Source organism: Canis lupus, chromosome 33 (assembly GCF_003254725.2).
Source record: "Canis lupus dingo isolate Sandy chromosome 33, ASM325472v2, whole genome shotgun sequence".
Lineage (NCBI taxonomy): Eukaryota > Metazoa > Chordata > Mammalia > Carnivora > Canidae > Canis > Canis lupus.
The window spans coordinates 14,594,963-14,616,378 of NC_064275.1; the positions used below are offsets into that span (position 1 = coordinate 14,594,963).

At 38.0% G+C, this 21,416-nt stretch overlaps 1 long non-coding RNA gene across 5 annotated transcripts; it reads left to right on the plus strand.

Moving 5' to 3' along the window:
* Nucleotides 1-810: 810 nt before the first annotated feature.
* LOC112678811 (uncharacterized) lies at nt 811-20,985 on the plus strand. 5 transcript variants are annotated; one of them, XR_003147893.3, is made up of 4 exons: nt 811-917; nt 9,975-10,039; nt 13,778-13,916; nt 20,700-20,985. It is a non-coding gene; the product is annotated as an uncharacterized LOC112678811 (long non-coding RNA). The 5 variants fall into 5 exon arrangements; XR_003147897.3 differs by lacking the exon at nt 20,700-20,985 and adding an exon at nt 19,511-19,702; XR_003147899.3 differs by lacking the exon at nt 20,700-20,985 and adding an exon at nt 15,554-15,672.
* The last annotated feature ends 431 nt before the right edge of the window (nt 20,986-21,416 follow it).

The following is a 21,416-nucleotide window of genomic DNA, read 5'->3' on the forward strand; positions in this document are numbered from 1 at the left end:
CAAACAGAAAGAAACTTACTGTATGAGGATGAGGTGCATGATTGGACAACTAAAGTTCCCATGCATCTGGTGACACTGCAGCCAGGGTCTTGGCTCACCTGAAGCAGAGAAGTTTGCTTGAATAGCAAAATCAAGTGTAAAACCACCTAATGGGATTTAATGTTTGCTGAGAGTTCTCTTTGCAAATTGAAGAAATTCACATACCCTAAATTGAAGAATATAAAATTTAAGATGATGTAAAATTTATCAATCTTCAGATTTGGCCACCTCAGTGCACAGAGGTGAAAGTGAAGATACCACTTTATTTAAATTTGAATTGCCTGATTGGATGGTTGAGTATGTAAAGGAATATTAAGATAAAAATTTCTGCTGAGACTAAAGACAGACATCAGATAACAAAGATAGCTGTGAAAAATATCAACCTTTAGAATTTGTAGTAAAATCTGTGTAAATTTTTATTTTTGCTCATTCTTAAACCTTCTCACTTATGTGAAATGTACAAACTGGTACTCTTTTATCATTTCTGGCAAGAGGGCTCCAAGGAACCACCTGGGGAGACTGTTATATGTCCCCGCAGCCTGGGGAACACTGGGGACTAGTGCCAGACTGTCATCTGAGAAATCTAAGTGGGAAGAGGAACACCATCTAGAAGCTGATAGGAAAGGGAGAGAAAGTATGGCATTAGATAGCTAAAACCCCAGAATTTTCAGGGAAAAACATGCAGGGGTATTTCCTGTGGATGTGATGTAAGCCATGTGCAAGACAACCTGTGTGGGGTTATCTTAGAATCTGTCTATGAGGTCTAACAGACCTCAGCAAAGAGAAGCTGAAGACATCACCAGATTCCATGTAGCTGGTGGTGGAAGGATTAACCCACCCGTGAAGTGAGATGCCTTTGCCCATAGTAAGGCCTGCAGGTAAGAGATCCCTTGAGATGGGGACTCCAAAGTATCCAAAATAGAGTCAGTTCTATAATTAGAAATTTGAATACTGATTGAATATTTTATCACATTAGAAAATCAATAATTTTTAGATATGATAATGATATTATGGTTATTTATGTTTTTAAAAGGAATTCTTCACTTTCAGAGAAATATGCTGAAATATTTATAAATATGAAACAATACCTGTGAGATTTACTTCAAAAGAATTTGGGAGGATAGAGAAGTAGAGAAAACAGGATTGACAATTTATTGATAATGGTTGAAGCTGAGTGAAAAAGTACATTGTGGTTGATGAAGCTTTTCTACTGCTGTATATCCTTGAAAATTTTCCAAAATGGAATTTAGAAGAAGAAAAAAGAGTAAGCTTAAAATTTTGCTAAAGTACTAATCAGTGTGCCGAGTTACCATAAATTTGATATAAGGAAGGAGAGAAAATAAGAATATATATTATTTGCCTAATTTTGAAGAAAGAAAACAGCTACTAGAGGAATAAAAATAAAAATATTTATTTTTATGCTTTCTCCCCATGAAGACAGAGAATGAGGTGTTGGAGATGAGATGGAAGCAAGACTTTACTGAGGATACCTCATAAGACACTTCTAGCTTTTAAATTATGTAAAGGTTTTATATATTCATAAAATCAATTACAGTTAAAAAGCACCTCCTACACTGAAAGCAAAGTAGAATGAATGAACTGAACTTTACATTAAATTGGTCAAATAACCATATAGAAAAATAATTATTCCAAGTCATTTTGGAAAAAAAAAAAAGTAATCTGTCTTTTCATCCCACATGGGATATGGCCTAGTATAAGTAAGCTTTCAACTTCACTTGGTGGGCTTGTTATTAGTAAGAATATTGGTATTACAATTTTGAAACCATTTTCTATTTAAGATACAGCAAATGATAAACTTTGTTCATGTAATTTGAAGGTAAGATTTACTATGTAACAGAAAGGTACAATTATAAAATCAAAGGAGTTCAGAGGAGAAAAAACCTGTATTATTAAATTTGAGTAACAGATATTGCCGTGAGTTCATGATTAAAATATATGCATCTCTGTCTTGGATCTCGGGGGTGGGAGAGTTTCTGAAAGCTTAAGAAAAAGATATTTGGCAGCTCAGGATACAATTCAAGTCTCTTTGGAAACAAAAGACAATTGATCATAACACACTGGACAGAAAAAGGAAAAAGAAAACAGGTTCCAGGGGGCACTGGGTGGCTCAGCTGGTTAAGTATCTGCCTCCGGCTCAGGTCATGATCTCAAGGTCCTGGGATCAAGCCCCATATCAGGCTCCCTCCTCAGAGGGGAGTCTGCTTCGCCCTCTGCTCCTCCCCCTGCTCCTGCTCCTACTCTTGCGCGCGCTCTCTCTCAAATAAATAAATAAAATCTTGAAAAAAAATAAAAGGAAAGAAAACAGGTTCCAGGGGAAGAAGAGGGGTGGGAGGTGGGAGAGGAGGTAGAGAAAAGTACAGAAACATTTTTATGAAACATGAAAAGGGAGAACAGGGCAGGGAGAGACCTTCTGTGTCAGGCTCCAGTGAGAATGGATGCTCCTGAGAAGCCTCTCAAGAGCACCTCAGCAGAGCCATGAGAACAGAATCCTTTCTAGAACCTTGGGATCAACAGATGAGTGCACTGCAAGGAAAGGAAACTGCTTTCTGTTCACTTCCTATGACTGATTTTATTGTTCCCAGTTACCCCATGATCATTCAATACCCACTGGATTTTAGTATCAAGAGATCAAAAACGATGACTCATAAGAGTGGAGGATGTGTATTAATGCCTACTTTATAACAAACTGGACACTATTTATTATGAAGCTGCAAAATGCTATTACAGGCAGAAATAAAAGTTCTCAAAGAATACAGAGCCTGAAGCAGAGCATGGGTGCGAAGAATTCAAAAGCAGAAACATAAAGCAACGCCCAGCAGACTAGGGAGGACAAGAGACGATGAAGAAGCCGATGCCAACATTTTCACAAGTGGCAGTCAGGAAAACAAACTTAAATTAAATCAAATTAAGTTAAGAATGGACGAAGATATGCTTGAACATAAATATAGAAACAATAACCAAAAGAGAACAGTAACAGATTGTGACACTGTTAAAGACTGTAGAGGAAAAAGTGACCAGAAAACTTTAACAGTCAAAATTTAAAGAAAAGCAGATGGGACAAAGACAATGGTACTTTTCTGGTCTGTGAATCCTGTGAATCCTGAATCCTTTTTTTTTTTTTTTTTTTTATGTTTTAAATAAGATTTTATTATGCTATATAGCTACCATCAATGAAACAGTGTGATTTTGGTAGCGAAATAAGCACAGCAGATCAATGGAACAGAATTGATTTTTCATAAACAGACTATAAATATGATAATATATGATAAAGAAGATAATTCAAATCACTAGAGACACACACGATTTACTAAAGATTTAGAGACAACTGGCTATCCGTTAGAACAATAAATTACATTTTCTGTATAACAACATTCACAACAATAGATAGATGAAGATCTATATATAAAGGAAACTAACAATAAAGGTATTACATGTATAAAATCATAGGAGATGAACCAGTAGGAGAACCAGGCTACTGCTCTGGAGACTGGGAATAACAGGGGGCAGGGCTGGCTCAGCCAGAGGAGCATGCAAATCTTGATCTCAGGGTTGTGGGTTTGAGCACCACATGGGGTGTGGAGATTACTAAATAAATAAACTTAAAAACAAAAAGACTGGGATCCCTGGGTGGCGCAGCGGTTTGGCGCCTGCCTTTGGCCCAGGGCGCGATCCTGGAGACCCGGGATCGAATCCCACGTCGGGCTCCCTGCATGGAGCCTGCTTCTCCCTCTGCCTATGTCTCTTCCTCTCTCTCTCTGTGTGTGACTGTCATGAATAAATAAATAAAATCTTTAAAAAAAAAAAAAAAAAAGACTGGGAGTAACAACTGAAAGATGTCAGTCTGGAATGAAGAAGATGCAAGAATATAAAAGGAATAAAGTGCTACACTAGTGATACATCAGTTTCTTGGAGCACACTATGATATAGTATTTAATATAAATATGGGCAAGGGTCATTTTGTTGTAATCGATTTGATTCATAGGGGAGATTCATCTTCCAAAGGATCTCAGTAGCCTTGAGTTTTGGCCACATGCCAAGATTATTCATACACAATACAAATAGTTTAGTGCATTTTTCTGTATTTATTCACGAGAGATGCAGAGAGAGGCAGAGACATAGACAGAGGGAGAAGCAGGCTCCCTGCTGGGAGCCTGATGTGGGACTTGATCCCAGGACCCTGGGATCACACCCTGAGCCAAAAACAGACGCTCAACCACTGAGCCACCCAGGCGTCCCTAGTGCATGTTCTCACAAGAGTCATGTTAATACTTTGCAGAAGTTGGAAGCACCATCACCTAAAGATGAAGGCCATTACAGGACAATTGACATAAAAAATATGGGGGTTCTAGAAATGGATCTAGGTTGTTCTGACTCAAATAGGACAGGCTCACAGCACTGAATGCAGGGAGGTACAGAACTCCAGGTGACAATTTTGACTGAAGATGCTGTGGTGTTCCAAAGGAAACCTAATAAAACCACTAAACTGGTCAGGGAGCTCCAGGAGACCCAAAGCATCTGAGCATCAGGCTTCCTCTCCACATCATCCGTTTCCTAGAACGCTTTACAGAGGTGCATCTGCTGAGCAAGTGAGCAACAATCTTGAAGGTTGCAAAGCCACTCTAGGGGATGTTGTAAACGTATATGGAGTTTAAAACTAATGGGGATTCCCATCCTTTCTCCATTAAAGACAACAATTTTGAATATTTCACAGAAGATTTCGAAGCAACGGAAGAGATTGATTTTTGTTAACTAGAGATATAGTGACATGTAAAACTGATTGGATTTCACAGTATAATTTTTCCATCTTCAAATTAGAAAATGCAGGCAAATAAATATTTTTAAACTGTATTTTTTTTAAAGATTTTATTTATTTATTCATGAGAGAGAGAGAAAGAGGCAGAGACACAGGCAGAGGGAGAAGCAGGCTCCATGCAGGGAGCCTGATGTGGGACTCGATCCTGGGACTCCAGGATCATGCCCTGGGCTGAAGGGAGGTGCTAAACCACTGAGCCACCCAGGAATCCCTAAACTGTATTTTTAATTAAAATATAAAACATTTTATATTAGTGTTCCAAAGATAGGGCATGTATTGAGGAATAAGGCTGAATCTTGGACAAGAAAAAAAATTATACATATAAATATATATATTTATATATAAAATATATGGATATGCATGCACACACACACATGAAAAAAACAAAAAGCAATGACATCCTTGGAACAATTAATGCAATGAATGCCCAAATATTTGTTTCTACATATTATTCCTCATAAGAAGAGCCTGATCTCCTTGAAGATTTACAGATTTCAGGTTTGGGACAGGAAGCATATAAAGTTAGCCTGGGATATCTTATACCAGAGTTAAAGGAGAATTCAATTATCAATAGGGTCATGTCAAAAGTATATACCTTGAAAAGTGCTTATATATTAAATTTGAGAAATTTTGAACCCATAATTATTATAAATAATAATAGATGAAACTAACTGTAGAAAGAAAAACGAGAGAGAAAGTCAGGAAAACCTCATTTACCACCAACGCAGGTGATTACCAAACCAACTCCTTATTCTGAAAATTGGTAGTTAAAGGGAAAAAGTTAAACCTCTACCCTGACTTTTCAGAAGCAAGAAAAACTCTTATAGATGAACGCCAGATAATAAATATAGAAAAATGGTAAAAATAGAAAATCCTCAATCTATAACATACCATAAAATGACTAGTAGAGGAAATGCTTATTAATAGATGCTAAAATCTTTGGGTGAAATTATTTTGGGTGATATTTTGAGTAGGTATCCACCTACCTAACACCCTGCAGATTATTTGCTCATTATTTGTTCAATGCCAATGAAAAAATTCACCTCTGTAATGGAAAGAGCTTACCATCACCACCTTCATCAAGTGATTAAACTAAGAATCATCCAGCCTCCTCCCCTTCAACCTGAGGAATTGAAATATAAAGTTCTCAACATCACCTATAAACTATTCTTGCCCAGAATGTTTATCCAAAATCCAAATTCCTAGTTGCCTGGTGCTGAGAGGAGTTAAATAAGGGATGGCTGCTAAAGAATATGGGGTTTCTTTTTCTTTTCCTTTTTTTTTTTTTTTTTGGTCTTTTCCTAACTTTATATTCTTTTTTCTTTTCCTTTCAAATACATTTTATTTCGATTTTTTCCACCGTTATTGAAGTATAAATGACAAAATTATCATATATTTAAAATGTACATGATAATTTTATATATATTTGTATACATTGGGAAATGATTACTGCAATCAAGCTAACACACCCATCACCTACCATTGTTATTTTTTTTTTTTGATAAGTACTCTTAGGGTATATTTTCTGAGCAAATTTCAAATTGACAATATAGTTGTATTAACTATAGCGACTGTGCTGTACATTAGATCCTCAGAACTTCATTTTATAATTGAAAGTTTGTACCCTCTGATCAATATTTCACCATTTCCCCCTCCCTTAGCTCCTGGCAACCACTATTCTACTGTCTATGAGTTCACCTTTTTTTGTTATTTATTTTTTAGATTCCACATATTAAGTATACCACACAGTATTTGTCTTTCTCTGTCAGGCTTATTACACTCAGCATAATGGCCTCCAGATTCATACGTGTTGTTGCAAATAGAATTTCCTTCCCTTTTTTGGCTAAATAATGTTCCTTTTTTTTTTTTTTTTTTTTGAGAGAGAGAGAGAGAGAATTTTTTTTTAAAAGATTCCATTTATTTATTCATGAGAGACAGAGAGAGAGAGAGAGAGAGAGAGAGAGAGAGGCGCAGAGACACAGGCAGAGGGAGAAGCAGGCTCCATGCAGTGAGCCCAATGTGGGACTCGATCCCGGGTCTCCAGGATCAGGCCCTGGGCTGAAGGCAGCGCTAAACCGCCGAGACCCCCGGGCTGCCCAATAATGTTCCATTAGATATATTATTTCTTTATCCATTCATCCACAGACATCTCAGTTGTTTCCATAACTTGGCTACTGTGAATAATGCTGCAATGAATGTGGGAGTGCAGCTATTCTTCGAGATGGTGATGTCATTCTGTTTGGATATATACCCCAAAAAGGGATTGCTGAACAATATAGTAGTTCTATTTTTAATTTTCTGAGAAATCTCCATACTGTTTTCCGTAAGGGCTGTACCAATTTGCATTCCCACCAACAGTGCACAGAAGTTCCCTTTTCTCCACATCCTTTCCAACATTTGTTATCTTTTATCATTTAGATAAAAGCTATTCTAACAGGTGTAAGATGATATTCATTGTGCTTTTGGTTTGCATTTCTCTGATGATTAATGATGTTGAGCATCTTTTCATATGCCTATTGGACATTTGTATGTCTTCTTTGGAAAATATCTATTTAGGTCCTTTGCCTATTTTTTAATTGTGTGTCTGTGTGTGGGTGTGTGTGTGTGTTGCTATTGAGTTGTAAGTTCGCTTATATATTTTGGATACAGAGTTATTGGATACATAGTTTGCAAGTATTTTCACCCATTTCATAAGTTGCCTTTTCATTTTGCTGGTTAATTTCCTGTGTTTCCTTTTAGTTTGATGTAGATATCATTTGTTTATTTTTGCTTTTGTTCCCTGTGTTTTTGGTGTCAGAGCCAAAAAAGCATCACCAAAACCAGTGTCAAGGAGCTTTTCCTCTATGCTTTCTTCTAGGAGTTTTACAGTTTCAGGTCTCGTGTTTAAGTCTTTAATCCATTTTGGGTTGTTTTTGTATATGGCATAAGATAAGGGTCCAGTTTCACTCTTTTGCATGTGGATATTTAGTTTTCTCAATGCCACTGTTGAAGAGACTCTCCTTTCTCCACTGAATATTCTTGGCACCTTTGTAGAAAATTAGTTGACTGTATATGTGTGGGTTTACTTCTGAGCAATCTGTGCTGTCCCATGGACTTTCTTTCTGGGCTGATGAAAATTTTCTGGAGCTGTTTAAACATGATATTTGCACAACTCTAGAATATACTAAAAATCACTCCTAAGTGATGAATTTTAGGTTATATGAATTCTATTTTTTCTTAATTAAAAAATAATTTTTATTATCATATAATCTACATACAGTAAAATACAAAGATTTTAGTATACAATTTTGTGACTTTTGACACATGTATAGCCATGTAACCTTGACCAGATCAAGAAACAGAAGAGTTTTCCACCCCTCAAAAAAAATCCATGACCCACCCCCACTGCTTTGCAGTCAATCTACCCCATCTCTGCTACAAGCAATCAATGAGATCTGATTTCCATCGCTAAAGTTTAGTTTTGCCTGTTCTTGAATATCATATAAATTGAATTACACATATGTCCCCTTTTATATCTGACTTCTTTCATTCAGCATAATGTTTTTTCTCATCATAGTATTTCTGAGATCCATCTATGTTGTCCCATGTGCCGGCAGTTTGTTTCTTTTTGTTGGCTAGCAATTGGTATGTGAATTATATATCAATAAAACTATTTTTTTTAAATGCTTTGAGGAAGAGAAATAACTGCTGTCCCAGAGACTTAGAAGCCCATCCTTAAGGGTTTTGGTCACATAAGTACTTTTATCCTTTACTTCTCTTCCATCACCCTGCCTCAATTCCCCAGGATTCCAAAACCCCAGTGAGATAGCTAAATAATGGAAAGGGATAGGCATGATATGAGCAAAGATAAAATAAGCCAACTCTGTACCTCTACTTTACTTTAGGCTTCCTGCCCGAAACAAACCCTAGCAAGAGAGAAGAGAACCCTCAATTTTAAGTTCAGTTTGGAATCTGTACTATTAAATGGAAGTGGACATTTGATTTCTGGACTGTTTTACCTATGAATAGCCAGAAATATTTTAATGCAATCACAGTTTCACTCAGGGAAAGGAAGTCACTCCAAAGAATAAATTTAATGGAGCAATTGGAGATAAATTAATAAATTAATTGAAGGTCAATTATGATTACATCCTCTAGGTTATACTGCTTCAATGTAGCAGCAGTGCAACTGAAAAGTATAACTGACAATTCAGCAGTCATGTAGCCCAAAATACAATAGTGTTTTCCTGGACTTGTTCAGAAACTCTCTTTGGCTCCTCTCAGCTGTGATCCTACTTCCTGGACTAGCTGGAGGCAGTCTTTCTAATTCTGTAATAATAAAACATATGCACAGTATGATCATGATGTATAATAACAAATTTTAACAAATCAAGTGGTCAGATGTTTAACACTACCTTTTGGTTGCTATGAAAATGGTGACATTCAGGATTTCCTCAACTTCAAAAAGGAGACAGTTAAAAAAAAAAAGTAATGAGGAGCAGCTGAGTGGCTCAGTTGGTTAAGCGTTGACTCTTGATTTCAGCTCAGGTCATGATCTTGGGGTCATGGGATCCAGCCCTGCGTCAGGCTCTGTCTTCAGCAGGGAGTCTGCTTGTCCCTCTCCCTCTGCTCCCCCAATTCTAATTAATTAATTAATTAAAAATAATCACAATAGCATGTGGCAAGTGCTACAGAGAGGGTGAATGGTACTGTGAAAAGAACACCTACCAAATGCAAGGCAGACTTGGGTTCAAATTCTAACTGATCCTAGGAAAGAGGATTTGGGCCATTTCTCAGTCTCTCTGATCAGTTATATCTCCTGTAAGCACAATACCCCTTGTCTAGTTCTGTCCTGTAGAGTGCTGGTTTCTTAGAGGCTGTCGGTCTTAGAAAAAAGTTTTATATTTTTTAAGAGAAGAATGTATTTATTACTCCATTGAACAGTAAAATTAATATATATTTTTCTCATGACTCATCAACCAACACACAGACTGAGCAATATCATATGCTCCCAGCCAACTGATCTGTTTACTCTGACATGATCTTTGTTTCTGCTATTATTTCATGTTTTGTTGACTACTGTGAATTCTTAATGGCTGATGAATGGCAAACAAATTGACAGTGTTAGAGATGCTGCAAGATGCTACAACCAACTTTCATAACAAATGTTAAAATGCACATTTTATGGTAAGTGAGCACCTTCAAACACCTGATGGACATAACTAATGATAAAGTTCAGCAGCCAATAAGGGGTTGGGGAGGAGGTCCTTTGATATACGAAGATCAATTTAAATATCCTTGGATGGGATCCCTGGGTGGCGCAGCGGTTTGGCGCCTGCCTTTGGCCCAGGGCGCGATCCTGGAGACCCGGGATCGAATCCCACGTCGGGCTCCCGGTGCATGGAGCCTGCTTCTCCCTCTGCCTGTGTCTCTGCCTCTCTCTCTCTCTCTCTCTCTGTGACTATCATAAATAAATTAAAAAAAAAAAAAGATAAAAATCAAACTGCTTTAAAAAAAAAAAAATAAATAAATAAATAAATATCCTTGGAAGGGGCGCCTAGGTGGCTCAGTCAGTTGAGCATCCAACTCTTGATTTCAGCTGAGTTGTGATCTCAGGGTCATGGCATTAAGTCCTCCTTTAGGCTCCATGCTTGGTGGAGTAGGCTTGAGATTCTCTCTCTCTCTCTCTCCCTCCCTCCCTCCCCCAGCTCATGCATGCATGCACACTCTCTCTCTTTCTCTACAATAAAGGAATAAATCTTTTAAAACAATTTTTAAAATAGTCTTGGAGGAGGTAACCATCAATTGTTGTTATAGCAGTCTGCAGAAATTATGCTGGAGATACGTCACAACTTCTGATTTGAAAAGAAGCAAATGGTGATTACTAATATATGATATTGGGGAAAACATTGTTATAGCCCTTTGCTGTACAAAATCCCATATAATACAAATACAGTTATCCTTTCCATATCTAATGGAATCATTCTGTGCTGAGTGGAATTTGTAACAATTCTTACAGTGTGGTGTTTTGTGGATTAAATGAGATGGTCTGTAAAAGTACACAAACTAATGTATAGCACAGAGTAGGTTCTCAACAAAACTCTCCTTTCACTATAATTAAGGGTTTTGCCACAGAGTTATAGCAAAAAAAAGATAAACAGAGAATAAAGAGATCTAACTCAGTCTAAAGGATCAGATGACACAGGAGATAAATCTTGAAGAATAAATTGTAGGAGTTTACCAAGTGAAGAAGCTGAGTGATTGTATTCAGTGTCAAGAGGGAGTAGCATATGCTAAGGCTGGAGTATGAGAGAGCTGGACACTGCGGCAACTGCAAGTAGATTTGCATGGCTGGACAAACAGTGGTGGAGTAGATGAGACAGGGAAAACCAACTGGGGTCAAATTCTAAGGGACATTGGGCCTTATCCAGAAGGTCTTGAGGGACAATGGAAAAATGGTAAATGGGGATAACCAGCTTCATGTTATACATTGGCTACAACATGGAAGTCATACTACAGGGGAAAACACGGGACATGAGAAGCCTCTTATCCAGAGATGGAAGGAAGGCCTGTATTCAAGATAATATAAGTAGTTTGGGGAAAGAAAAAGATATATACAAAGGATATTAGAAATAGAATCATCATAATTTGGTGACTGACTAGATGTGGTGGGGGTGACAGAGAGGCCAAGAATGCTCTCAGGATTCTGGCTCATTCTACTGACTGTACGGATGCAGCACTCACTGAGAATGCAGGATAAACTATATGCATATGGTTGGAATTCACAGGTTTGAGGCTTGGCAAGATCCTCCAGCACATAAGTCTTATCTGCTCCATATTATCATCTCTGTAATTCCACAATTATCTGTTTGCTTCTCTAATTCTGAAGATATGTGAAGGTCACTGCTATCAATATATTTCCTTGGATATAATTTCTTTTTTTTTTTCTTGGATATAATTTCTGTGTAAATTTCTCTAATTGTTCCAGGCTCTGTGGCAGAAAGGTCATTCCCCTATCTGATAGGTACTACCCTCCTTCCCCGTCAACAGAAGATTTGTTAGGAGTAATGATGCATCCAGACAACATGATCAGTCATGACTGAAATAAGCCAGTAGTGCTTCTCATTGCATTTGGCCATATACTTTCCCAGCTTTCCATGAAGCTAGCCATGGCTATATGATTTTTTTTCCTGGCAATTAAAGATTTATTTATTTGAGAAAAAGAGAAAGCTGGGGGGAAGGACAGAGAGAGAGGGAGAAAGAATCCCAAGCAGACTCCACAGTGAGCATGGAGCCCAATGAGGGCTCAATCTTACAACCCTGAGATCAGGACCCCAGCTGAAACCAAGAGTTGGATGCTTAACTGACACATCACATAGACACCCCTCTTGCAATTACATTTAAAGCAAAACTTACTAGGATACTTCAAGGACAGATTTTCCTATTTAGTCATCTCAGGCTGCCATAACAAAATACATAGACTGGGTGGCCTAAACAACAGAAATTTATTTTCTCACAGTTCTAGAGGCTGGAGGTCTGAGATCAAGGTGTTGGCCAATTCTGGTGTCAGCTTCCAGATGGCTTCTTTCCTGCTATATCTTCACAGGGTGACCCCAAAATATATACTGAACAGTATCTTACAAGAAAATCTATAGCACAAATTAAAAAAACAGAATTAGGGAGCAATTGTATGTAACATTATTGTTAACTATGGTGCTCAATGTTGTTCAAAACATAATTTGATACACATTTTACAATTATTTTGATGAGCTTTCATGATGCTATAGCATCATTCCAGGAGGCACATCACTTGTAGGAGAAATAAAATGAACCATGTTTTTACAGCATTCTTGCTGTGAATAGATTTCTGGCTTAGGAGGGTTCAGAGGGTCATAAATAGCGTCTGGAGATACAGAAAATACAATTAGTAAAGAATAACAGAATCCAAGGGCAAGAATCCATATGTATGATGGGTAATATGGCTAATTATCTGTGACATTTTTCAGGATTCTATGATTATTTTAGGATTTGTCCATAGTCCATTAATAAAATAATTTTCAGTGTCACAAACAAAATTCTTTGTGCAAAAAGTCTCAAATTGTCCGAATTTAGAAATACTAAACATAAACCAAAAAGTCAGAGGAATCTTGGTGGCCCTCAGAAATGTCAATGGTTACATAGTGACCCACATGACAGACTGCAGAAACTTAGTGTGCATGGAATTATGTCCTTTCCTCCATCTTTGGTCTGTAGGCTGTTTTCCTGTTCAGGACTGTGGGAGTTTTGAAGAAACCTCCTTAAAAGGAACACAAAGACTCTATTCCATTATGCATGATACTGAGAAAAAAGCAGCCCTAGTGGGCGATGTGAGGCCAGTGGATTTGAGAGCCAGTGGTAAATGGTCTCCTGAACTGGGATGGGTCAAGATGCTTAAGCGTCGCCTCTTACAGTGAACCCTAGGCAATAATGAGATTCCTTCTCTGCTTTCCATCCATGTCATAGGAGACTGTGCTAATCCTATCCAATGTTCATTTTCCACAACCAATTTTCCAATAGGATTTATGAAAATAGGGGCACCTGGTGGTTCAGTGGTTGAGCATCTGCCTTTAGCTCAGGCCATGATCCCAGGATCCTGGGATTGAGTCCCACATAAGATTCTTTGCAGGGAGCCTGCTTCTCCCTCTGCCTATGCCTCTGCTTCTCTCTGTGTGTCTCTCATGAATAAATAAAATCTCAAAAACAAAAAAAAGATTTATGAAAACAAAGAGTCCTGCTAAAAGATAAGCATTCTCAGCCTCCCTTACAGCTAGCTACATACAGTTTTGATCGATGGCACATAGACATCTATTGGAGATCTCCAAGAAAGTTTTATTTTCCTGACATGAGCATGATTCTTCCTTCTTTTTGCTTCTTTGTCCTGCCTAGAACACAGATATGAAGCTAGACTATGACCATGAAGTTATCCTGAGGTAAAGCTGCTTACTGAAGATGGTGGGATGAGAAGAGGAAGAAAGCCTGGGACATTGATCACTCAGCCCTCAGCTGCTTATACCTAGAGTCTCAGGTAAGGGGGGAAAAATTCCCTCTGTTTTAGAAACCAATATGGTTAACTTCTGTTACCTGCAGCTGAAGGGCATCCTTGATGACATACATGTATAAGTGAAATCAGCCTCTGGCAAAATTGTAAAGAAGACATTGTTCAACGTAGACACCTTTTTACCTCTTACTCTGTGCCTCTCTTCATGCCATTGCTTCTCTTTGGGCTGCCTGTCCTCCAACCATCTCTAACAGCAAGCATTCGTTTATTTGTTAGTATAGCAATTATGTGCCCAGCACTGTGCTATAAAAAGTAGCCACATGCACACACTCGAAATCTGGTCACAGTCAAGTGAGAGAAGTAAGATGTGGAAACAAACCTTCATGATTAAATGTCCTAATTGCTGAAATAGGGAAACCTTAAAGTCTCAGATCACAGAAGACTGGATGGTCAGAGAAGTCTTCCCAGTAGGAATGATGATTGACCTGGGTCTTAAAGAATCAACTTAGTTTAAAAAAAAAAAAAATGGATACACACAAAACAACAAAAACAAAAACCTTTTATAAAGCAGTCTTGCACTGGCTACATTAAAAAAAAAAAAAAAAAAAAAAACTTTTCCCACAGAACCTTATTTGTCCTTGATAACATCAAGCCTTTTCTGCTCTGAAGGTTGTTTCAAATTATGTCTTCCCTCCTTTACAAGACTTAATAACCCTGAAGGCAGAAATGACATCCGACTCAGCCTCGTGGTCTCCCTGGTGCCTGGTACATCTTAGATCCACGACGACTATTAGCTGAATGGGCATCACTGATCTTCCTATGATTTCAGACACCCGTTGCCTTACTGCAGCTTCCCTGAGATCTGGCTTTTTCTGCAGATTAAGCCATCTCTTCACCAGATGTTTGTTAAATTAATAACCTTTGTCAAATTGGGAGAAATGCTTAAAAAAATACAAAGCTTTTTTGTAGCACGTGAGTATTTAGAAAAGTATTACATGTTGGCTGACTTCCCTGTCTCCTGAAGAGAGCTAGACAGGTAGCAGGAAGAGGGCAGACCTAGCTGGGTGGGGGGTAAGGGGGTAGGTGGTAGTCTGCTGGGAACAGTCAAACTGGAGCAGCTGTGCATTCGTTTCCTGGGGCTATCATTAAAAACTACCACAGACTGGGTGCCTTTATACAACGAAAATTTATTTTTTCACAGTTCTGGAGGGCAGACGTCTGAAATCAAGGTCTCAGCAGGGTTAGTTCCTTCTGGAGGCACTGTGGGAACATCTGTTCCATGCCTCTCTTCTAGCTTCTGGGAGCTGCTGGCAATCCTGGGTGTTCCTGTCTTGTATGTGCATCACTCCATCCTCTGCCTCTGTCTTCACATGACCTTCTTCCCTTCTCCTCCCTTTCTCTTCTCCTGCAAGAATACTTCTCATTGGATTTAGGCCCACTCGAATCCAGGATGATCTCTTCTGGAAATGCTTAACTTAGCTATAATTCCAAAGACACATTTTCCAAATAAAATCACATTCACGGGTTCCAAGTCGACATATCTTCTGGGGGGACACCATCCAACCCACTCTACAAGTTCGATTGCTGCTCTCCCTCTTCCAAGGGAAGGGTTGGCAAGACTGGCTGGAAAACAAGGGCATTTCCTCAAAGAGTCATGTTTTAAGTCTCTTAAAGGAGCACAGTCAGAAGGTTCCTAGGATGCAACGAAGGAAAAGAACCATTTTGGAAATGGATGTCTAGCCCTTATCAGATCTCAGCTCTGCAGAAACTCAACCAGGCAAGACTCTTTCCATAGAATAGTTTTCCCCATCTAAGTTCATTTAAAAAGAGTTCAACCCAGAGCTCAACCCCACAGACATATACAGGCTATAGGAAAATTATCTCCTGCCAATCACAAATCATATGCTGTCACGCTTTCATTTTTTAACAGAGGAATTTTCTTTAAATTTTGGAATTTTAACTGAAGAGTTTTATTTAAATCTAAGTCTGTGGACTTACAATCTTGGGTATGTGCTACTATCATCCTGTAACAACATTTCTTTTTAATTTAATTAATTAATTAATTAATTTGAGAGATAAAGAGCAGGAGTGGGGTGGGGGACAGAGAAGAAGCGAACTCCTCGCTGAGCTGGGAGCTTGATATGGGACTCAATCCTAAGACCCTGGGATCATGACTTGAGCCAAACGCAGATCCTCAACCAACTGAGCCACCCAGGCGCCCCTTAAAATTTTACTTATTTATTTGAGAGAGAGAGAACATAAGCGGGGGGGGGGGGAGATAAAGGAGAGGTAGAAGCAGACTCCCAACTGTGAGGGGAGACCAACCAGGGCTTGATCCCAGGACCCTGAGATCATGACCTGAACTGAAGTCAGAGGCTTAACCGACTGAATCACCCAGATACCCCCTGTAACAACATTTCTAAAATAATCCTAGTTTTCTAGGTGTGTTTTAACTTTAATAGGTCACCTCTGCTTGATGACTTTTTCCTCATTAAAAATGAATTCTGTAACATGAGAACTATGAATACAGAGTTCTTCAGAGAAAGAATGATTTTCCTCAAAGGCTTTTAGTAAAATAGAATTTTCTTACAAGCTTGGCTATAACACATAATACATGCTTAATATAAACCATATTAGACTAAGAATGTGGTCTCTGAGTTTACCACCAAGAGATGAATGTGAATAGCCCTGAAAGCTGTGATTCTCACCATCACTGACCATGACCCAGGTATTCTGTGCTTCCAGTTTGGTCTGCCTATGGTCACATCATCACCTAAGATTGTATCAAGTGACAGAATTATTTTTATAAAGATTAATTGAATAAAAAGCCCTCCACCTTCCTACCAATTCTTTATAAAACTCTCCCACATTTAAGCGAGGGTTTTAGCATCAACACTGAAACCAGTGTTGATTATTCATTTTAATGACATTGTTTAACCTCTCTTCTGCCTAATTTCATTCTTTTTTAACATGTATGCTTAATTCCAAATATTTCTTTGTGGTTTATTACAAAAAGCAGTACCCACTTGACCCCTCCATTTTCTTCCACAGAGGCAACCATTTCCAACTATTTTGGCTTTCTCATTTGGCATTTAACTCCCATCTCTAAATAACATATTTATAATGCTACTTGGTAATTTTTCAGTTTTAGCCACTTTTTAATGAATATCCTCTGTAGAACATGAGAATTAATTCCCTGTCCCCCAAGCAGTTTTCTGTTTCTTTCATCCTTCCTACAGACATAAAACAATTTCAAATAAATACTCAGTATTTACATTATTATAAGTATAAATACTATCTATACCTTAGCTATGATGCTCTCTTTCTTTTCATATAACTTTCATTTTACCTATATTCAATAACCACCTCTTTTTAATTAACCTGGATTTCTACGTGCCTATCACACTCAACTTCTTGGCAGAAGCACATTCTACCATTCATCTTCTTGCTGTGCTCTGCCCTCCTGATCCAATCTGGACTGCTTTATCTCTGGGCCTGCTGCCCAGCCATCATTATAATATCTCCCTTACTCCTCTTCCAGGGGATTTCCCTTCCCTCTCATTTGTGTTGGATCTCCTGAAACTCATCTTTTTCTCTTCCTCAGTTCATTTTCTCCTTTAGGAATAAAACCTTCTCCCCTAGCTTCATCCAGGAGAAGCCAGGGAAAGACTGAGAAACAGAGGCCAATGACAGAGGAGGCCAATCGGTCAAGAATGATGTTATAGAGAGAAGTGTTTTAGTGTTTTTTGAAGGAAAAGATCATCACCTTTGTTAGATGACAGTGAGAGGTATAGTAAGATAAGAACCAGAAATATGTGTTGAAGAAGACAACACAGGCATCCCTGATGACTTGGGCAAAGGCAGTTTTTGTGGATACAGGGCAGGAAACCTGACTGAAGTGAGATGAAAGAAGAAATAAAGAACTATAGGCATAGGCAACTCTTTGGAGACTTTTTCCTGGCAAGGGAAGCAGAGAGATGGGGAGGTATTTCAAGAGGAATGTGTAGTCAAGAGAGGGCTTTCAATCACAAAACGAATGATGGCATGCTAAATGCTTCTAGAACTAACCTGACAGAGCAGGAAGGTGAGATGCAAGAAAGAGGGGGGTGTCCTCAAAGAATCTTATAGCTCTTGGTCTCTGTCCCTCTCTGTTCAATCTTACCTATCTTTCTTTGATGATTTCTTATTTTGTTCATTGTTCCAAATTAATGATGAGTGGAAATGTAATAGATTTCTTAAAATTTAAGGTTCATTTTTATAAATTCAACACAAGATTTTTTTTTTCTGTCTCTTGTGTGACTCTTCACTGAAAAAAAATTCCCAATCCACTGAGAAGTTATTTATCTTTAGGATAAAGTTCTGACAGCACTTAAGAATTGTTTGAACTTGGGCAAGGTACATAAGCTTTGTGGAACACCTATTTGCCATATCTATGTACTTTGTCTGCCGGTATGAGTTTATTTCAGGATGCCTTCTCAGGCTCCCAACCCTGTTCTATGGTTCACTGCAATTCGATCTCCTGCCAAAGCATTTTTTTCATAATAAACAAAAAAGATCAATTAAGAAATGCTAATTAACAACAGACAATTTAACGTTTGAAAATGTGAGAGAGGAAAAGTTTGAACAAAATACAGGATGTAGGATATTTCAGTGACTTCTATTTAAACATGACTTTACAAAAAGCACAGAGGATGGAATTTTGTTCATGGCAATTTGGGAACATTGCCATAAACAAAAAACTAAAACAAAGACATGAGCTAAGGGATAAATACCTGATTCCCAATCAAACAGTATGCTAACAGATTTTTTTCCCAAATGGTCAATACATCACATCAGTACCAGTAAATTAAAATAAATTTAATTTCCTTATTTGCAAAAGGTGGCTTTAAATAATCTTGACTATCTTCAGACTATTGTGGAGTGTTTAGTTAAACACCTCATTAAGGAAATCAAATACAAAAATGGTTGAGTTCTTCCATGACAATGATGAAAATGACAGAACCAATTAGAGTATCCAAATATCAAAGATTAAACATGAAAAGAATCTTGGGTGCACCTGGCTGGCTCAGTCAGTAGAGCATGTGACTCTTGATCTCAGGATCATGAGTTTGAGCCCCATGTTAAGTGTAGTGATTACTAAAAAATAAACAAATAAACTTTAAAAAAAGAAGTATGAAGTTGCTAAGAAAGAAAGAAAGAAAGAAAGAAAGAAAGAAAGAAAGAAAGAAAGAAAGAAAGAAAAGAAAAGAATTTTAGAAATAACCTCACCCTAATCTCTTAAATCACGTAGAGGAAAAACGAGTGCCAAGAATTGTGAAGGGTTTAAGATTTTGCCCTGCTTACAAGCATTAAAGCATTAGCCTGCCCAAAGTTTCATAGATGCTGGCAAAGACACAAGACCCCTGTGTCTGAGACAAAGCACTTTAGTATCCAGGGCACAGCAGGCAATATGAACTTCATGTCCAAATTGATTCCCATTGCTTCCCAAGTCTCATCAGGGTGATGTACTCTGGTGGATGCTGCACATGCAGTGGATTTGTGTCATAGCCAAGGAATCTTGAGTTTAGGAATTTCTCAATCTTACAGTGACGATACTAACAAACCTGCCTAATGTTTTCCAGGAAGGAAAAATTATCTTATCACCATGGTCAAGAAGCAAATCTGTCATCTGCCCTGGAGGGGAGACATTAGCTATACAAACATCTGTGCAAACAGAACAAATGCCTTACTCAGAAGATGTGCAGAAGTGTGAGGAGACACATGTTGAACTGTCTTTCAACATTGAGATTTAGGGAGGAGAAAGAGATTATTTAAGATCACCAACTAAAGTGTTGAGTTCTTAATTAGCACAATAAAATATGATAGAAATATATTATTTCATATTTAATAGTAGGTGGACACACCCTAAAGTGACAGCTAATGAGTTTTCCTCTTTTGGAATACAGGAAGGACCTGTGAGTTGGTTTTAACCAAAAAATACATGCCAAAAGCGTTAGGATGTTATCCCATGACTAGGTTAGTCAGCTAGCTATTGTCTGTCTATCTGTATCTCAGGAGACCTGTGGCACACAGATAGATACACAGATGAATCACTAAGATCATATGATCTCTTAGCAGACCAAGACCAAGACCAAGACCTGCTGGCCTTGAAGCAAACGGTCCTATTGTGACTGCTTGTGGAAAGGTTCACATTGCAGGAAATTTGGGTGTCCTCTTGGACCTCCAGCCCACAACCAATGACAACCCCCAAAGTCACAAAGCCCCAAGGATAGAATTCAGCCATGAGTTTAATTGAATTTGGAAGCAGATACTTCCCTTTGAGCCCCCAGGCAAGAATGCAGCCTAATCAACATCTTGATTGCAGCCCTTTGAATCTCTGAACAGGGGGAAGCTGTGCCCAGACTCCTGACCCAGAGAAACTATAGGCTAATAAATATGTGCTGTTGTAAGCCGGTAAATTTGTAGTAATTTGTTATGCAGCAATAGAAAACTAGTGCAATAGCTCAGCACAGGCCAGAATTTAATCTGTTGAACATCTCTCCTTCAAATTGAGGCTAACGCCACTCATTCCTTAGGTTTTCTAAGTCATTTCTACAAACAAATCTGGGTGGTTGGTTGTTTTTGCTTCATAGTCATCCCATCCAGATTAGAACCAAGGTTAATAAGCTTTCAAGTGATTCCCTATTTCCTTTGGTGAAACCTCATTAATTTTTCCAATCCACAGAGTCTCTTTATGGAACCTATGATTAGTATATCACTACAACATTTAGCATTTGATTGTTCTTGACAATTGTATTTCTTTTCCAACAGGATGTGGGTCCTCTATTCGTCTTACAGATTTTTATGTTTCTCACAGTATTTGCAACAGTGTCAGGCAACAAAGGAGACGCTTGTTAAATGTTGATTGATGAACATGATCTGATTTTTCAGAAGTTCCCACTAACAAGTGATCAGCTTGGATACTCAATATAAAATTTGAATTTACTCATTATAAAATTGCCATATCCCCCAGCTGTCCTGAGTTGTTCTGACTTCTCTCCAAAGACCAGGACTAAAGAAACCTCTAGAAAAAAATCAGATGTCAAAAATCACTCTCTGGGTTAGTTCTGTTTTCGATTCCTATGTGGCATAATTTATCCCTATGTGAGAGGGTACATCCAGTTCAATACTCAATCCTTGTACATAAATTTAAATCAGAATTTCAACATACATGGTTCAAAAAATAATGATAATAATGTAATGGATAATTGGATGGTCATAAAAATGAGAAAAGAAATTACAAAGATACTTCTAAAACTAGACTCGATTGTGAATGAATGAATGAATGAATGAATGAATATGTGTCTAAGCCAGTTACTTCCAATCCCTAAAACTCTGTGTAGTGGCAAGCAGCCAGAATTCTTGGGATGATGTACCATAAAACTTCTGCATCATAAACCTTTCATGTTTTACTTCAAACTAAAATATACCTGACAAGATAAAGTAGCAGATACTGTCAGATTTGGCTTTATGCCTTAAGAAAGAACT